The sequence below is a fragment of the Periplaneta americana genome, chromosome 12 (assembly GCF_040183065.1).
Source record: "Periplaneta americana isolate PAMFEO1 chromosome 12, P.americana_PAMFEO1_priV1, whole genome shotgun sequence".
NCBI lineage: Eukaryota > Metazoa > Arthropoda > Insecta > Blattodea > Blattidae > Periplaneta > Periplaneta americana.
The window spans coordinates 60,387,315-60,407,778 of NC_091128.1; the positions used below are offsets into that span (position 1 = coordinate 60,387,315).

Here is a 20,464-nt window from a genome sequence, read left to right on the forward strand (position 1 = left end):
TGTTATATCTACGCAGAAAACTTCACCCGTCAATGTCTCTTTCTCGTAAAGGGCTCGTTCTTAATAACTAAGAATAATACTCTCAGGCTAAATTAACAAAACTTCAGCTAAAACAATCAAAGTCCTTAACGAACATTAGATTGAAAATCATAAAAACACCCCAGAGACAAAAGTGAAGAGATCAAATTTAAGTTTAATGAGATTCCTCCTTTGAATTGTTTTGCTAAACATGTAAATGGAAGAATTTGTTAGGAACTGAAGCAGCCGTCGTACATCTTATGTCTCAAATCAAATCGAGTATTCATTTTAAACAAACGAGCAGGCAATCTCAAACTGATTGATTACACTTGAAGACTGTTATGTCTGAGTAGCTTTCACACAAATGGTGAAGAATGTACTTCGGCACATCATAGTAATATTTCACACAAATGATTCTGCACAGCTACCACATGCCTTAAAAGGTAGGCTATATTCGCGAAATGTCTGACTGATAATGGTATAAAATCAAATACGATAGAAAGTTCAGCTGTAATCAATGTTTATGGTACCAATTGCAGCTGTCCATAGTGGTAATTAAATAATGTTTATGAGCCTACATAGATATTGGTATAATAATGAATACGGAAAGAAATTCAGCTATAAATAATGATTATTCTACTAATTTTGGCTGTTCCTATATACAGTATACATATACTTAAATGTTTGTGAGTGTTAATGCAGAAAACCTTCAAGCACAAATTTAAACGACAATAAGCATATGAAGGGTACACGGGAAAAACGATCAAGGTCCATCAAAAATCGAAATTGAGTTAATAATGCTATCTTATAGTGGAAAGGAAGTACTATCATGTGGTCTAGCTAGTAATAAGAAATCATCGTTCTTGACATTCCACTACGTCAATTTCTATTAAATACGCACATAACAAAGTATTAAGTGCTTAAACTTTAAAATTCGTTTTTCTCGAAACTTTCTAAAATGGACCTTGATCGTTATTCCCGTGTACCTTTCATATTGGATGAATGCATTTCTGCAGTTGGGAGTTGAGCGACTCTAATCTTCAGCGGCGCAGATAACATTGGCAGGAGCTTAAAAACATCACATTCAACTGGAAAAGTAACTTTCTTCCACGCATGCTTAATCATTTTAGTGAATATGGGGGCACTGAGCTGATTATGAATATTCGCGTGTACTGGAATGGCACAAGAGGGACGAATGTCACTGCACGACGATGTTCGCCCAGGACAGGCTCATCGTGCCATTACTCTTGCTCTTATGCTGAGGTTGATGGGAAATAAATAAAGTAACTTTTCAAGTTGAGATTCTTTCACTTTTCCTTCATACTACTATCACTTAAAAAGGAAGCATTTCCGGAATTTATCTATTATTAAAAATTTTTAATTTCATGCCCTCTTATCACATCAAAAAATAAGGAATAATTACTCCATTACCCCTGGTATATATAACAGTTTTATTTGATACGAACAGATTTGGAAACATATTTTGGTCTATACCGTATCATCTGTCTATCTTAGGCTTATGTCAGAAAACATTCAAGAATAAATTTGTTAAGAGTCAATATTGAGTGAATCCCTAATTAGAATTTTTATAAGATTAGTTACTAATACTATTGTACAGGTACCAATGAAGTATCACTTATGAGGTAACTAATAATGGAGTAGGGTGGAATTTCCTTTCTCCCTCCATTGCATACGTCGCTGACTAGTTACATTGTTCACTCAGAGCGTATTCCGAATCTTAGTGCTGACCAATCTGATGGCATCACGGTGTTCAGAATTTCACCGATGGCGTCAGTGATGCTCCACCGATGTCGCACCGGTACCAACAGCTTGCAGAGGTGGTGGCAGTCTCCATCAACCGCCATCAGTGAATCTGATTGGTTCTTGTGTAGGGCGGGAATTAGCAGACGAATGACATCGTGCACTGTTGTGTCATGGCGGTGTGTTCTGCTTTAGTTCTGCTGTATTGTTTGCAATGAGCACAACGTAAAAACAATATGTTAATGGCTTATGAGCGAACATGTCAACGGACCAGTTATTACTACCGGTTCAAGAAATAAATTGTTTATGCTCTCTTTTCTTTGAACGAGATGGCAGTACGGATATTTCGCAAAATTTTTGCTAGCGTAGCACAGACAACAACTTATACAGTCGCCATGACAGCCATCGATCCTTCCAGCAGTTTTGTTCCTATTTCGCTGCAGTGTGACGTCATTGTTGTCCACCGGTCTGGTGAGATTCGGAATACGCTGTCAGACTTAAGATGTATGTAACAATTGTTTCTCCCTGGCATATATAAGTATTTTCTTTATTTTAGTAGGTTACTTTACGACGCTTTATCAACATCTTAAGTTATTTAGCGTCTGAATGAGATGAAGATGATAATTCCGGTGACATGAGTCTGGGGTCCAGCACCGAAGGTTACTCAGCACTGCTCATATTGGGTTGAGGGAAAACCCCGGAATAGACCTTAACCAGGTAACTTGCCCCGACCGGGAATCGAACCCGGGCCACCTGGTTTCGCGGACATATATAAGTATCTTCAAGTCAAATGTACTGTCTGATAGTAGATGAATTGTATATCTATATTCATTTGTATAATTTCAGAATGAAAATACTCGTAGGTAATGCAGTAAAACAAAAATATTTTAATTATTTAAAAAAAAAAATACTATTAATAATTGGATAATAATTGTGTCTACATGCATTTCTCAGTGTCAAAGGTTCGCAAAACATTAATATTTAATGAAAATTGCTATTCTTTTCTGTAATATCAAAATCCCTTATTTTTATACTTTGCACAGTGTAAAAGTATGAACATGGACCGAATTACCGTTAGTACGTTTTATTAAACAACACGACTTATGAAGCATGTGTTTCCCTGATAAAACGTTTTAATTGGAGTGTCAGCAAACAACAAATGATACAAAAATAAAACGCACAGTTATTTCTCGTATACATCCTGCCTCGTTTGTCACTTAGATAACAATGACGTTACTTGTCGCCCGTAACTAGTTCATCAGAGATAAACAGACGAATCGAATGTTCATAGGTCAGATATTTCAAACATACACCTAAATACATAAGTCGTGACAAACAAGAATTTGCTCGATAAGTATTTTTAAAGAACGAGTACTTCGACAGAACTAAAACTCTTGCCAAAAAGGAGAACCTATCAAACTAGTACACCAGTTTAAATATTTAGGTACTATAATCAGTAAAGACGGAATTGGGGATACTTATATAAAATCGCGCATAGAACAGGTACGAACAATTTTGGGATCTCTAAACTCAATCTTGTGGTTATATAAGAATATTTCTAGAAGAACTTATCGAGACTGGGCTGTATTATAGCAGTGAAGTATGGTCACTGAATGCTGATTGAAAAAGACTCATGCTCAACCCCAACAAAACTAAATCCGGTCCGGTTGCAGGTACAGAAGAAATATGGAAAACCAGAAATATATTAAGGAATCACAGAAATAGATTTTATTTTTTTTTCTGAGGTTTGTTAATTTACGATGAGTATCCAGAAAGTAAATTTTCCTGGGTCCGTTTAGGGAAAGAGAACATAATTTCCTGTAAAGATTTATTGAAAAAGATAAAGCAATTGTTGAGATATTTTTCAACACATTCCTCACAGGATTTGAGACATTTGTCATACCGTGGGATCAACTGTATCCCTATGTAATAGACGTCTGTCGCCTGAGATCGGAACCAATGTGTGACACCCGTCTTCACCTTTCCGTCACTGTGACAATGCTGACAGAACAGGAATTTCTTGAGGTGTAAGAAAAGATGGTAATCGCTGAAAGCGAAATCCGGGCTGTAGGGTGCATGTTGAAACACCTCCCAGCGGAACCCCTGCAGAAGATCTGTTGAGCGCCAAGCCGTATGTGGCCGAGCGATTACTATATGCCCGATTGCAACTCGTGCGTTTAGATCGCACGCGGAGCACTCTGGTTATAGTTGAGAACGACAAAAGGGTTGAACATTTTCATAAAAGTCACGATAGAGGTCATACAGCAAGTTCCAGTCAGATCGGGCTGCTGATTTTTTATGCATAGAACATGGAGGCGATGTTATGTGCTTAATATGGGGGGGGGGGGGGAGTTACTAAGAGAAGTAGAATCAGACAGTACAAAATATTCATGCCGATAAAAATAGGGATATCGAGGGGGACTACATCGATAGCTTTTACGGCAAATCAATAAATCCGGCAGAGTGCTCAGAACTTCGAAAATTTGCGGCTGAAGTTATGCAAAGCAACGTTTAAGAATCGAGATAAAATGTGGGCTATATTTCGTCTTGCCGTTGCAAATAATGTATTCTCAGACATAATATAGTTCGTTTCAGAACCCAAGAGAATACGTTTTGGATTCGATGAGGCTTCATCAAGTGCAGGTGATAATTCTGAAATAATATAATGCTGGATTAAACAGAGGCATGCTTCGGAAGTTTTATATATGCAGTTCTGTAAATGGTATTCTTTTCTAAACATATTACGAGTAATTTCATATTGTAAAATTAAGTTTAGATTATGAATATTAAAATACAATTTTACGTTCTAAATACCACAACTTCTACCACCACGCGAAAAATAAAATAATAATAAATATAATAATAATAATAATAATAATAATAATAATAATAATAATAATAATAATAATAATATTAATAATAATTTTCAAATACTGTGGAAACTGTTTTACTGCATCATGAAGAGGGATTTCTTGTACAAGATGTGGATTTTCAAAACACCAACAGCGCCAGTACACAGTATAATAGAAGCCTTATGTGTACAATAATCTGAATTGTAACAGTATTGGAAAAAAGGAGCCGTCCCACAAATAATGCTTTTAAAGCCGTCCATATCAATTAGTGGGTAATATTACAGATTGCAACAGATTACTCCGTTCTTATTAACGATAATTTTATTATGTTCTGGTAACCACGTTACCTTTCATGGAACTCACTGTTATTTGAAATGGCGATGTCATTTGCAAATCTCGACTGTATTAAAAAAACAACATAACTTGGAGTCTTTCATTTTACCAGATAGTTCGTATATTCTGTTTACTGTACTGCTAAACAATACACCGGCTAAGGTTTACAGGTCTAGAGCGCAAGAAGATATAATTGACGTCTTCGATAACGAGTAAGTACACTAGTTTATAGTTTCAAACATGACATTGGCCTATATTGATCCAGGCTTTTATATAGAGGAGAGTAGCCATCGATGAACCATTGCTTTCAGTAGACCGTTGTCATAGTCTTGATCATATTGACTACGTATGCATGAAACGTTACCTCAAGGCTTCCCCCTCGTGTATGTCACTCTTGAGTTGTCTTTGGTGGCGGCAGCAAACACGTAGGCTGAACAAGAAGCCCAAATACGTTTTTGTTATTTTTAGTATACTTTTAAAGTAAATTTAAGTACAGAGCACATTGGCTTAATGACATTAAGTTGTGAAATGACATATATAACTGGAAGCAGTATTTTGTCTGCTTCCTTTTAGTTGTATATTAAAATATTTTGTGTAACCTATTCAGCGCTTTTGAGGTGTAATTATAATATTGTGACAGCCGGGATACGATCTCGCGACCGGCAGAAGGAGGGAAAGGTCGGCGGTGGCTCGGCGCGGCAAATGAAGTTGCGCGCGAATCTGCTTCCTGGGGCATATGCTGTGGCGTAGAGGAGAGGAGAGACGGCGACCGCGGCAGAGAGGGGGAAGTAATGCGCCTGCGACTGAGGGGAGAAATCCAGAGAAATCGAGAGGCGCCATCTTCTGGACATCTGTAGAAATTTCCAGCATCGTACTTTCCGGAAACTATGGTTTAGTTATAAATACGACACGCGAGTGAACTTGAGCAGTTAGTAAGTTGCAGTCGTTGCTAGTTTTTGGTCAGCAGCCAGTCAGTGTAGCAGTGAAGCCAGCTTCGAGACCGGAGTTCGACTTGTGTGTGTCCGCAGTTGTGTGAGTGCAGTGGACCGCAGTTGGGGGACCTGAGTTCGAAGTTAGTGGACTGTCTCTGAAGGTCTGGGGTTCGAGATACTGTGAACTCGAGTGACTGAGCTAGAAGAACTAGCCAAGGCAAACGAACTGTGAACTGAGAACTGACAGTTCTGTGTTGTAAACAGTGCTTTGTGAACATTAGTTAAGATTAGCAGTACATTGTTGTTCTCAATAATCCAAGTAGATTGTCATTGTCGCCTGTGGAGTGCAATAACGAATACTGTGTTGCTGTGTGGAGTGGAAATCCCATTGTTGACGGGAGTATTTACATTGAATTATAGAAAGTGATTATTGTTGAAACAATAAAATTACATTATTGTTTTGTATAAAAATTACAATATGAAGAAGTCGCTATAAATGGACCAGCTAGAGTTCCCATGAATGGACTGATTTTAAATTGGATCATTCATGGAAACCAATTCCAGTCGAAATGAACTTGACAATTTCATCCCATGTTAGCCTCTCGATGTCGCTTTCTTCCACTGGGGAAGAAAATTAAAGAAGCGAGCCGAAAAAGAAGACAATGAAGAACTCTTCAGGAAGCAATCAAAATCAACACTCTGGTTTTGTTTCATGTGTGAAGAAAACCGTCGAGGAAAATATATGATTCAGTGTATTATGTCTTGTAGGAAATGGGTACACGAATCTTGTACAGGGACATCATTTTATTTTTACTTCAATTTTTATTGTACCTGAGTTTTTGAATGTACTTCACTCCCACTCCTTCTACTAATGAAGTTCAATCGTCCTCCACACAGATCCAAGACCGCATATACAATCATAGTAGTCTTACCGTCACAGTACGTTCCAAAAATATGTTCGCGTTTTCCAATGACGTAAGAGCTTTCAATATTGCATCATTTTCGTACAGGTATTGTCGTCCATTTGCCTACGTCGCATTCCGGTTTTTCCCATCAGCTTCTATTCGCCTCTCTCTAAAGGCTAATGGCTGGGCTATCTTAGCTCTTTTCTGAGAACATTAATTTCTGTTAGGAATTGGACATCTACGTAATATTATACCCATACAACTGTTTAAAATAACTTAAATAAAAGTGCCTCGTTAAGTAATTAATTGTCACGTGATTTCCCTCCTTTCTACGATCCTGCGACATAACCACTTGGACGGACATTAGATAGCATGTCTGAGTAATTTTATCTTTTCGGATGAGCAGAAGTGAAGATTGAATTTACAGTACGTAAGGTACTCTTTTACAGAGTAGGTACAGAATTATTTCAACATGAGTTACTAGTACAAAGGACGAAACTGGTAATTGGAATTACACACATTAGAACTGAAGCCTGTATCGAAATGAACGCCCACCATTTTGAAAAATGTGTTTAAATATCCATATTATGGTTATTTATCAATTTAACTTCATTCTCTATAGTGTACGCTAATGTGCTATAGACAGTATAATATATACTGCATAATGAATATTCCGTATGGACAGCTCAGTTCGTGAGTAAAAACACTCATTGTTAATACTGTACTGTATTCTGATTAAACAAAACCTAATGAAAATTATCAAACTCAAAAGCGTGATATTTCCTAGTTTACGTAAATGGATGAACTACTTTTCTTCCCTCCTATACCTAGTAAAGTGATTTGTTTGTATATTACGCCATCGAACTCCAGTCGTGGAAAGGAATAGCAACCGTTGATCCAAAGGTATAGACAGGTTAATATCAGAAATGTTAGTAAAAATAAAATGATGTCTCTGTACAAATGTTAAGCGTAGTTAAAAGAAATACCTTGTGGTGACATGTGTGTCTTGAAAAGGAAGACTGTTTTATCTACAGTATAAGAATAATCTCAGACTCCACAAAATAATGTTATATGTACAATCATATTATTATGTTGCTGTCTTGTAATTTAAAGTTGTCTGCTAACATTTTTTTAACTGCTGTATTAGCTAATTTGAAATAGCCTGTAACTTTACAATTTTGAAATGACAAGGACTGTGTTTTTCGTTTTCAGTTTCAAAATACGATTACAATTGTATTAAAAGTAAGTTCAGTGTCCAATAATCGCACCTATGTTTCTTTCTTGTTATGATATATTATTTGTAGACATTATTTTGATATATATTTAAACAAATTTTTTGGTCCATTCATGGGAACATGGTGGTCCATTCATAAAACCCTGTCGCCTTCATTGAACCAATAGCCGAATTTTAAATGGGCCAAACTTTAAACAGATATAAATAGAATGTAGCCCTGAAACAATATTTTATCAGTCCTAATTTATTAACGTAATTTTTCAATCCTATGAATGGAATTTTAAGACATTGCTTTTGTTAGATATAATAAGAAATCTTTAGATGGTCCATTGATAGCTACTTTCTCCTAAAATGTGTAGGCCTATGTATTCATTCAAATTTCTTTCCTACCCATTTTTAATTTTTGTGTGTTTATATTTAATAAATGTTTCTATTTATTTACATTTTTTCTAACACCTAACTTCGTAATAAGAAAAAATGTAAATATTAACAACTATTATTTCAAAATGGAAGAGAATACGACTATCTGTCAGAGGTCGGCAGAACTTGTCAATTTCAATAATCTGGCAATCCTACGTTAGCAGTAGAGTTCGTACGTATTACATCAACAAATGGCGGAATAGCACTCGTCTGGAGTCATTCACCATTCACCACTAACCAGAGTACATTTATAATAACAAATTAGTCTGCATACTTAATAAAATAGAAGGCGCAAATTATAGCCGCGCTATTATTGGTTATAGCATCAGCTACACGACACCGCGAACACGAGGGGTCAGCGAAGTAATTAATTAGTGACGCCATCATCCCGGTACAAGTGGAATTACAAGCACTTCAGTGTTCATTAACAGTTCAAGAGGCAATGAAAATTCAAAGCTACATACATACATACGACTACAGGAACCCAGCTGACAATACATGCCTACACTTTAAATTCATCAAGGCAAGATTCCCACTTTTCTGTGCTTATTTAACGATACACCTTTCAAGCGATACAAGTGGATCCATATATCACTTCACTCATTTTATAATCACTGACTGATTGGTGCAACATCTATAAATACGAAGTTGCGCTCGTGCACGGGTTCGATTCCCGCTTGGGTTGATTACCTGGTTGGGTTTTTCCGAGATTATCCCCAACCGTAAGGCGAATGTCAGATAATCTATGGCGAATCCTCGGCCTGACCTCACCAAATACCATCTCGCTATCACCAATCCCATAGACGCTAAATAACCTACTAGCTGATACAGCGTCGTTAAATAACCAACAAAAAAATCTGTAAATTTCAATATATCTGATTGTCTTCTAGTGATCTGAGAAGACAGGGAAGATGAAAATAGTCCACATGCAGAACAGGTTGAAGTGGTGGTCGAAAGATGTCGAGACTTGCAACATTCTGCTTCTTCGAGCTGAAATAACATACGCGTACATCTCTATATATGAGATGAGTGATATTTATGTCGTATATGCTCATAGATTCCTATTTGTTAAATTAAAAACAAAATAGCAAAATACTACGCGATCCACATAATGTTATTTGTAATGTTTTGGGCACATCTTTAATTTATTCGTGTCTATTTATCAACCAATGAAAGAAAAAAATTATATGACTTAAAATTTTGACAGTGTTCAACGTGGTGCGTGATAATGTTCGTACCACGTCATAGATGAAGAGACACTAAATGTTTCGGAGCCATCATCAGGGAAGAGATCCGTTACCAAGAGTTATTTTTCAGTCCTGGCTCCGTTACCGAAAGTCATTATTTAGTCCTGGAACAGTTAGCAAGACCTATTCTCTAGTCTTGGAGAATAACTCGTAACCAATTCAACAGCTAGGTTTCTCTTTCCTCGTCGTTTCTTGTGAGCCGATAGGTGCCTCTGAAGCGATGGATCGCTCTACATCAGGAGTTCTCAACCTTTTTAAGATTGTGAGCACCGCTACTAAATGAGCGAGAACCATGAAAACGAATAGGTTTAATACGTCTACGTGAATATGTAAATGAAATAAATTAAAAATAAATCTGTTAAACACTTATGGTGTTACTAATAATAACTCTTATTCAGACGTTTAACTGTCTTATACTTACACAACGAATAGCTAGTTTATAAGTGTAAATTCCTGATTAATTAATAATTAATCACTACATACCTCGTGTGTAACAATACAAATGTTATACAGCTACGTCATAGTTTCGTCATTATTTTATTACGAAAGGTAACAGAATAACTGAGAGTCTTTATAAAATCCGATACTGTGCGCTAGTGTGCCGCGCTAAGTATCGATAGTACAACTGAGCCTGATCGACTAAGCTATATTTTGAGCAAAGAGTGCAGCTACAGCAATATTATTCTAATTATTCGTTTTGTTCTTCTGTGGTTACAAGGCAACCATAATCATAAAATGACAATTGATACGACCAGCTGTTAAAAGGCGGCATTTATAAAAATTATACACGCTTTATTAGTAAGATCGTTAGACTACCACGATAGTGATATCCTTGAGCTTGGATGTTACTCAGAATTCCAGTGATGCCCAAGGAGAAGTCGCATGTAGCTACAACAGTCATGCAGGTTTGAATTAGTTAATCGTGATCGTACTTTGTTCTCGAAGTATTTCATAAGTGAGAACGTTTTTTCACATAAAGCCAGACATTTGAGAGAAAAACTATGCAGTATTTGAAGTCTTATCGTATCTTTTGCTCTCTAAAGGCAATGAATTTAATTTTCCTTTCAAAACAAATTTCAGCGCTAAGGTGGACTGGAAATCTATCATCTGAAGTTCGCACGAGCAGCTATATTATTCTCTTGAATAATCTTGATTTTTCTCATTAAGTCCACCCTGTATATGATTATGTCTCGTGACGAGGATATTGTACGAAATGGAAATATAAAAATTGTAAATATATCTTTTGAAGAGGTGGAAAAATTCAAATACCTGGGAGCAACAGTAACAAATATAAACGATACTCGGGAGGAAATTAAACACAGAATAAATATGGGAAATGCCTGTTATTATTCGGTTGAGAAGCTTTTATCATCCAGTCTGCTGTCAAAAAATCTGAAAGTTAGAATTTATAAAACAGTTATATTACCGGTTGTTCTTTATGGTTGTGAAACTTGGACTCTCACTTTGAGAGAGGAACAGAGATTAAGGGTGTTTGATAATAAGGTGCTTAGGAAAATATTTGGGGCTAAGAGAGATGAAGTTACAGAAGAATTGAGAAAGCTACACAATACAGAACTGCACGCATTGTATTCTTCACCTGACATAATTAGGCACATTAAATCCAGAAGTTTGAGATGGGCAGGGCATGTAGCACGTATGGGCGAATCCAGAAATGCATGTAGAGTGTTAGTTGGGAGACCGAAGGGAAAAAGACTGTTGGGGAGTCCGAGACGTAGATGGGAAGATAATATGAAAATGGATTTGAGGGAGGTAGGATATGATGATAGAGACTGGATTAATCTTGCTCAGGATAGGGACCAATGGCGGGCTTATGTTAGGGCGGCAATGAACCTCCTTAAAAGCTAGTAAGTAAGTAAACATATTAATATACACATCTTAATCCTTAAATGTTTTCTATGAAAAAGTTTCTCACTGGAGGCATAATTTAATGATAATTTTAAAAATGCTGTTTTGGTATATCTACTCAATGATGTCATTCACTACTTCATTCACTGTAAAAACGTTGAAAAAATCATTAAAGCAGATTTACAGTAAATCGTCATTACTCTTGTACATTTAACTTTTACTAGGTCCCTAAACGTCGATTTGAAAAGCTGTGAAAACAGATAAGAAAAGAGAACAAGAATAATGTCAAAAGTTCTTCCTAGTCACCAAACAACGGACTTCGTCATGGCCCTTATCCCGGTTTCACCATGAGAAATCATTAGTCGACTGACTGAATTATAGCATGGAACATGCAATTATATATTTTATGCTCCAACTGTTACTGCAGAATTAGCACATAAACGTAACAGTATTATCAATCACAGAAATGTAACAGGACCCCATAAGGGGCCATTTGCACAATATTTTTACGAATGTATCTACAATAATGAACACTAATTATATTCCAGTTCTATGTACTTCTTTACGGTTTTATTCACAACATTTCGGAAGTCTTATTCCTGAACAAATTTTAATTGACGATTTTATAAACCAATGAAATACGATTAGAAGTTACTAAAATAAATCGTCTCATTTTCTGAACATCGATTAAAAAAACATGGAATTCATAATCATAACCTCGACTGAACTTATATTCTTATTGGAACGTAACCGAAATAGAAATAGAACCACGGGAAAAATTCAGTTTTTGGTAAGTAAATATTTCGACAAATGTGTGATATCAGAATAAAAATTCATCATGCATGCATCCTACATAGAAACATACACACGACTTAGAATATAAAGTTTTTGTTAATTATCATGCTCTTTCAAACTAACATACTGTAACTTTTAATTCAAAACAATAATGTAATTTTATCGTTTTACAATAGTCACTTTCTATACTTTAGTTTGAATACTCCCGTCAACAATGGGATTTCCACTCCACACAGTAACACAGTATTCGTTATTGCACTCCACACACGACAATGACAATTTACTTGGATTATTGAGAACAACAATGAACTGTTAATCTTAACTAATGTTCACAGAGCACTATTTACAAATCAGAACTGTCAGTTCTCAGTTCACAGTTCGTTTGCTTGGCTAATTCTTCTAGCTCAGTCACTCGAATTCACAGTATCTCGAACCCCAGACCTTCAGAGACAGTCCACTGAACTTCGAACTCAGGTCCCCCAACTGCGGTCCACTGCACTCAAACTCAGGACTTCGGACGCTCACACAGCTGCGGACACACTCAAGTCGAACTCCGGTCTCGAAGCTGGCTGGCTTCACTGCTACACAAGACTGGCTTGCTTGCTTGCTGTCCACCGACTATAACAACAACTGCTGCTAACTAACTTGCGTCTCTTCTTTTATAACCAAACCATAGTTTCGGGAAAGTACGATGCTAGAAATTTCCACGGACGTCCAGAAGATGGCACCTCCTGAATTCTCTGGATTTCTTCCCTCTCTGCCGCGGTCGCTCTCTCCCCTCTCCTCTCTACGCCACAGCACATGCCACAGGAAGCAGATACGCGCAACTTCCTCGCCGAACCACGGCCGACTTTGCCCTCCTTCTGCCGGTCGTGAGATCGTTTCTAGGCTGTCACAATACATCAGCACAGACACATAAATGGCTTTTATTAAAAGCACTGCATTTATTGTAAATGTTTCAAGTGTCCGACATCTTCTTCCATAATCCTCCGTTAGGCACTTTGGAGAATTTATGTAGATGGACAGTTGGTGTCTTTGAGGACACCTGCGTTTTTTTTTTTTCAAGAAATCTTGTGGTTATATATTATCACTACTTGTAATTACTGTGTAAAATTTCATAAAAATTTGTTAGATAGGAGAAAAGCTACTAATTTTGCCTAATTGCGCACCCATTTAAGGGGCAGTTCCCCTTATGAAAACATAATGAGAGCTTGTATACAAAACATGTATGCTACCTGTAACTACAGTGTAAAATTTCATAAAAATCTGTTAAATAGAAAAGTTACTATTTTTGTCTAATTGCGCCCCCTATAAGGGGTAGTTCCCCTTACACCAACGTAATGAGAGCTTGTATACAAAACATGTATGTTACTTGTAACTACTTTGTAAAATTTAATAAAAATCTGTCAGATAGGAGAAAACTTTTGTCTAATTGCGTCTCCCTATAAGGGGTAGTTCCGTTTATACCAACGTAACGAGAGCTTGTATACAAAACATATATGCTACCTGTAACTACTGTGTAAACTTTTATAAAAATCTGTTAAATAGGAGAAAAGTTACTAATTTTGTCTAATTGCGCCACGTAGCTATAAGGAGTAGTTCCCCATACACCAACGTAATCAGAGCTTGTATAGAAAACATATATGCTACCTGTAACTGTTTTGTAAAATTTCATAAAAATCTATCAGACAGGAGAAAAGTTACTAATTTAGTCTAATTGTGCCCCCCTATAAGGGGTAGTTCCCCTTATACCAACGTAACGAGAGCTTGCATAGGAAACATATATGCTACCTGTAACTACTGTGTAAAATTTCATAAAAACCTGTTAGGTAGCTGAAAAGTTATTAGCTTGTCCCGCTAAATTTGCATTCTATACCATTGTGCGACGTAGCTTTCAGAACGACTTCACTCCACCTGCTAAAAATGGAGTAGCTATAGTTTACCCAGGATAAAAGCAACTGGAACCTTGTGGTTCCAACGACAACATATATGAAATCATGGTTTCCATGACAGCATGGAAACTGTACACACCAGACTCCCTGAGTGCTCTGAGCCGATATGCAGTACTTTGGTGTTATATTAATTTAATACCGACATAAGTTGCAATGGGGTAGATAATGTTTGTGCAAATTGTACTGAGGAGAGAAGACGAAATAAAGATTCTGTCCCACGGACCAAGAAAAAAGTCTTCTCGCTCTTCTGTCGGTTAGACGAGAGGGTGATGCGGTTCTTGACCCTTAATATTGATTCAACAGATCTAACCCTCGCGTCTCCCAGCTTGCCTTCTGCTCAAGTCCATATGTAACAACTCCTAAGGATGGTCCAGACTCTGGGATCTCTACTCAGAGACTGCACGAAGTAACTCTCAAATACACGCGTCTTCTGCGAAATTTTGAATAAAAACAGTGAAACTAGAACAAGAAACGAGATGTTCGGTTGTTAAGGAATCTAGTCTCAAAGGCTATCTTTCATTTGAACTTCTTTTAGATATTTTATTTTCACATTACAAAGAAGGTAGAGGATTCGTAGAATCCCTGTGATTGCGTGGAGCATTTATGTGGTTGTGGTTGTGTGATTTCAAATAGTCGTGGGTCATCAATTAATAAGATTCACCTTAGCATAATAATAATAATAATAATAATAATAATAATAATAATAATAATAATAATAATAATAATAAAAGTAATAATAATAGTAATGGAACTTGAATGTTTAAGGGGTTAGGTACAACTTACAGCAGTAAAATTTTTGGAAGTATTCAAATTCTTTTTCCCTCCATTACTGTATCTTGTACAATAATGAAAATTGGTATGTGTAAAAAACTGTCCTTCTGTTATATGAAAAAAATATTTTTACGATTTAAAAAAAATTATTTATATGTTTTTTTTTAATTCAAAATGATGGCTGTTCACTGTACAGTCATGAAGCCTTTCCCTCATAACTCATAAACTTGTTAACTTTTTCACGTTCTCTCTCTTTTATTTCATTGCTGAAACTCGTGTTTACAATATCATGCTCTTTCAACTACATTCCTTAATAAATAATATTTTCCTTTATTTTTTGTTAGAAGAGTATACTGACCATTTTTTAAATAAATTAATTTTTTTATCAGACAATATGTCAAAGATAGAGAAGTGATTTTGCACCATATTGTAGGTATGACATGCATAAATACACACAAAAAAATTCATCACAGAGCGTTGGATAGTTTTTGAGTTATGAGGAAAACGCTTCATCACTGCACAATGAACTGCCACCATTTTTAATTTTGAAAAAAATATATATATATATATATATATATATATAATTTTTATATCGTAAAATTATTTTTTTCATATAGCAAAAAGACAGTGTTTCATACATACTAATTTTCATTATTGTACAAACTACAGTAATGGAGGAAAAATATGATGAATAATTCCAAAATTTTACTGCTGTAAGCTGTACCTAACCCAGTGTTGTCAGACACAGACTAAACGGAGCGCAGCGCTCCAGTATGACTCGTTGCGTGCTCCGGTGTTTCCACAGACATAAGCAAGTTCACGCTCCGACTGCACTCTCTAGCTCCACAACCGGTTCTGGAGCTTACAACTCTGACACTACTGACCTAACCTTTTAATGAATATCGTAACGATTGCAAGAAAAATGTAGCATTCGCTGTTCAAGCAACTAGTAATATTTGGAATGTATTACGTATACACATAATACGATGATATTCAGAGTTCATTTTATTTTTCTAATAATGGTATGTTGTGGCTTTCTAAGCGACAAGTTGCGCATAGAGTATTAAAGAAATAGTAATGGATTGAGAATTGTTCCACGTTAAAAGCTACAAAATACACATTACACATGCATAGCAGTTTTCTTTCATTGATTGCAAGCTTGGTCATCAAAAGAGTCGTAATTATCTACCGCAGTTATAGGAAATATCTCAAATTGAAGAAGCAACAGATGCCGCGTCACGAACGTATCGGAAACGCCAGAAAACATTAACATTACAGCGTAAAGAAGCTCAGACATCCAACGGTTCCCTTAAAAAGAGGGTGCGATAGAACACAAGAGAGGCTACAACACATCCAAATACGTCATTTACATTTTAAATATTAACTTGTTCATAAAAGACAGGTTCCAAACTCGAAATGTAGCTATCAATATAGGAGTGAAACGTTACAAAAAGAACGAAATTGCAATCTAATTACGACGATTAAGGGAGCAACACAACATTAGATAACGTTTATCGTGTAAAATTTTGATTCTTTACCCATTACAAACGACAAGATTTTAGGCAAAATTGAAGTTATTATTTTAATTGGTCGCATATAACTCGAATCTTCCGTTAACTGGATATTGTCTCCAATTTATCGTGCAATATGCTCGATATTTATGAAAAGGTATTATATTTTATCATTGTGATATCGGTCAGAAAGTTATACAATCGACAATAACCGAAAAAGTTCAGTGAAGCAGAATAATTTTATAATAAGCTATACTAAATTTATGAACGTCTTAATAATGACATCTCTCTTTCTCTCTCTCTCTTTGACTATACAACATTTTATCACATACAGATCGTCTATAAAGATGAAATCTTCAACTAACTTAAGTTATGTTAAAATGGCTGAGCATAAATAAAACTAATGGGACTATATGAATAATTAAGTATGTGGAGGTCTATCTTCTCAAAAACTTCAATGATTTATACTTATGGATATAAATGATCGTTTTTTAGAATAAGAAAAAAATGAAATTCACTGAATATATTTATAACACACTGTGACTTCTTGGAAGAGTGCTCTAGACGTCCAGAAAAACGCATAAAAATACTCTTGACGCAAAGTTTTAGAGAAGAGACACACGAGCGCACTATTTGCGTCGCTTTACATGCGTTTCGAACACGTAATTTAGCTTAACCAAGCGCATTATGCATTAGGTCACATTGGCTCTACGCGCTATGAAGGTCATGACGTCATAAGATCCATGGGAGAGATGACAGATTTTGGCAATTTAAAAATTGACACTTAACAGCAGAAAGGTGCCAAGTGTCAAAATTAGAAAAAAATGTGATATTTCACTAGAATGTTGCAATTTGCCAAGGGGCATTACATATCAACAGGGCTAGGTCCACAAAAGACTGTAGAGTGTTATTAAGATTACCAAAGAATGGCAGTGGTGCAAAGTTACCAGGGATCTCTCATTAAGAGGTGCAATGTGTCATTCGTTTCCATTTTCCTGCATTCTTTATTTCAATTTCTAGTGTTAAAATCCAGAAAATGGGGGAAATATCATTAAATAAGCACATTTTTCTTTATTGTGATATGAAAATGCAGGATAAAATGCAGTAAATTGACAACCAAGCAGAAAATAGGTTTATTTTCTAAATAACCAAGATTATTCAACACTATCCACATTTCTGTTGGGTCTCTTTACAGTCATACCAGTACAACGACGTCAATATAGAACCCTAGATCATATACGTAACAGATAGGTCGGCCTTACAGGCTTTGTCGTTAACAACTTGTCAGGTTTACTACGCTGCTATCTAGTTCTTACATAAGGAGTTACGTCATAATTCTCATTTGAATTGCATTAGCGACTGTACTGCCATCTCGTGTTCGTTTATGGCGGACGGGTGGCGATCCTGGCGGCTGTTCTCTTCAAAGTGCTGCCGATTTTAATATAGCGATGAGTTATCTGTTACATATTTGATCTAGGTTAGAACGTATGATAATCATGATGAAAGTCGGCGATATTCAGTTCTAAGTGATGAGGGTGATTTGAAATTTCAGTTGAAGATATTCAACGGACATTAAAAGGAATGAAAGCGGATTCAGCAGCTGGGCCAGATCGACTGTTACTTCGGACTTTGAAGTTAATAGGTTTTGCTTCAGTAATTAGTGCAATTTTGAAAATTATGATTGAATGAGAGATGCTAGAACTATTCTAATTTATAAGGGGAAAGGGGAGCGATGCAATCCTTCCAACTGGAGACCGATTTCTATATTATGTTCTATTGTTAGACCAGTGATGTCAAAGCAAGCGCATTTTTCTCACATTGACGTCGTGCGCGGGCAGCAAGCGCTAGGTATGGAAAGAGGAAGGGTTGTGTATATAAATAAGCAACCTGTTGGATTAAGAAAACAGAGGTGCAAAAACTTCAAACGGAACGTGAAATTTTATGTCGTTATTTCTATATGGCTTCTTTCTGTTTAATATTATCTATATTGTCTGTAACACAAAAGTACTAACACTGATTTCTTAATATTGCACTTGTGTTTTAAATCTTAATAACATAATAGAGAGTTAAGAAGGAATATGCACTTAAATTCCATAGTAGTATAATAATATACTGTATTAAGTGGATGAAACACATCATTCATAAAGAAAGTGATATTCCAAAGAAAGGGACTGAGTATGACATGATAGGTTGGAATTTATATTGATGGATCTTTAGCCTTACAAAAGTAATCAATAAACTAATCAAAACAATATTACAGTACAAAGCAAAGTTACCTAGGTACTGTATCTGTTTTAAGTGTAACTAATATTACATAACACAACTCCTATCGCATTATGCTTTTAAGGTGATATTTGTGAGCAACTTCCTATCATCAGAATATTAAATTATTTTCTCGAAATCTGCTGAAGCTATATAGCTGACATTTTTACAACACATGGACACGTATCTTTTGCTTATGATGTAACAGTAGTTGCTTTTGTTAATTCATTTCCTTACAAACAATTTCCATGCGAATATTTTCAAAATGTTCAATATACTATCTTCAGTAATACGTTTATACGGTATATTAGATTCACGAAAACATTCTGTAAGGCTACTAAATTAATAGGCGTATACCTGAAAATTTCACTTTTCTATACGAAAAGTTGAGAAAATATTTCTTTTGAATAAAAGAAATCAAACTTGTTAAAAATGAGCATTAAAATTAAAACTTACATTCTTATAATGCACTTATACTTCTCAGGCAAATCTAAAAATTAATATGGATACAGTTTTAATAAGTTCTCTTCCCTTTCTGTATTGAATCAGTGCTGGCCATCCCTGAATAATAGCTCGACCAAGCGGCATATACCACCTCTTTCGTCTGTCTCTTTCCTTTCCGCTGTAAAGCGCTCAGGCTCTCCTGGGCTCTAAAGCGCGCGCTTGCTCCTGTGGGCATCAATTGACATGCCTGTGTTAGACGATTAATTGAGAGAGTTACTGATGTAAAAATGAGACAAATCATCCTTTTGAATGAGAACCAAAGGGGATTCGTCAGTCAACCAGGTACTTACATCAATATTTTGTTTGTTGACGGTTGTTCACGACAAGCTAAGCAATATAAGAAAGATCTTAATATCGTCATGTTGGATATAACTCAGGCTTTTGATAACGTGGGTTTTGAACATCTAGAGGGAATACTTATCACGCAGTCTTTACCGACTCACCTTCGCGAATTAAAAAAAAAAAAACAACAACAACAACAACAACAACAACAACAAAGGAAACTTCACTACCAATCCATTCTTCAAGTTCAAAGTCTGATGGTATCGAATTCAAAAGAAGGGTTTTTCAAGAATCTCCATTGTCCCCTCTCCTTCTTAATTGATTTCATCATTAAGGAACTGACAGAAAAACATAGCAATTATGGTTTCCAAATTAATTCAGATTTAGACAGTCTTACTATATCAGCCTTTGCAGATGACCTAGTCGCCATTGGTAAATCCACGAACGCAGCACAAGAGCTTGTTATGACGGTTGCATCTTTACTTCAAAATATTGGCCTACAGCTCAATATTCAGAAATCGGCGTTAATATTCATAAAGGGAAGCTACTTGAAAAGATTTGTTTCTTCACCATGTCTCGTATAGGAAGTCCATTTGACAAAAAGACACAATAAAATATTTAGGAATAACTTTCAATGATGAACTGCAGTTTAATTCCGAAGAATTGAGTTTCCCTTCGCCAGGATTTTGAACTTTTAGTATCGACACCTACGTTGCGTCCTAATCAAAAACTTAATATTGTTAATGAATATATCTGGCCCAAGCTCATATATCCCTTGCAAATGGCTCCTTTACATAAATTATCTCGAAGATTTTTGGA

The 20,464-nt window shown here is 35.9% G+C and overlaps 1 protein-coding gene across 3 annotated transcripts in view; it reads right to left on the reverse strand.

Moving 5' to 3' along the window:
- Positions 1-20,464, reverse strand: part of Eip63E (cyclin dependent kinase Eip63E) — a 1,061,463-nt gene that overhangs the window by 482,923 nt on the left and 558,076 nt on the right. The gene's annotated exons all lie outside the window — the stretch shown is intronic.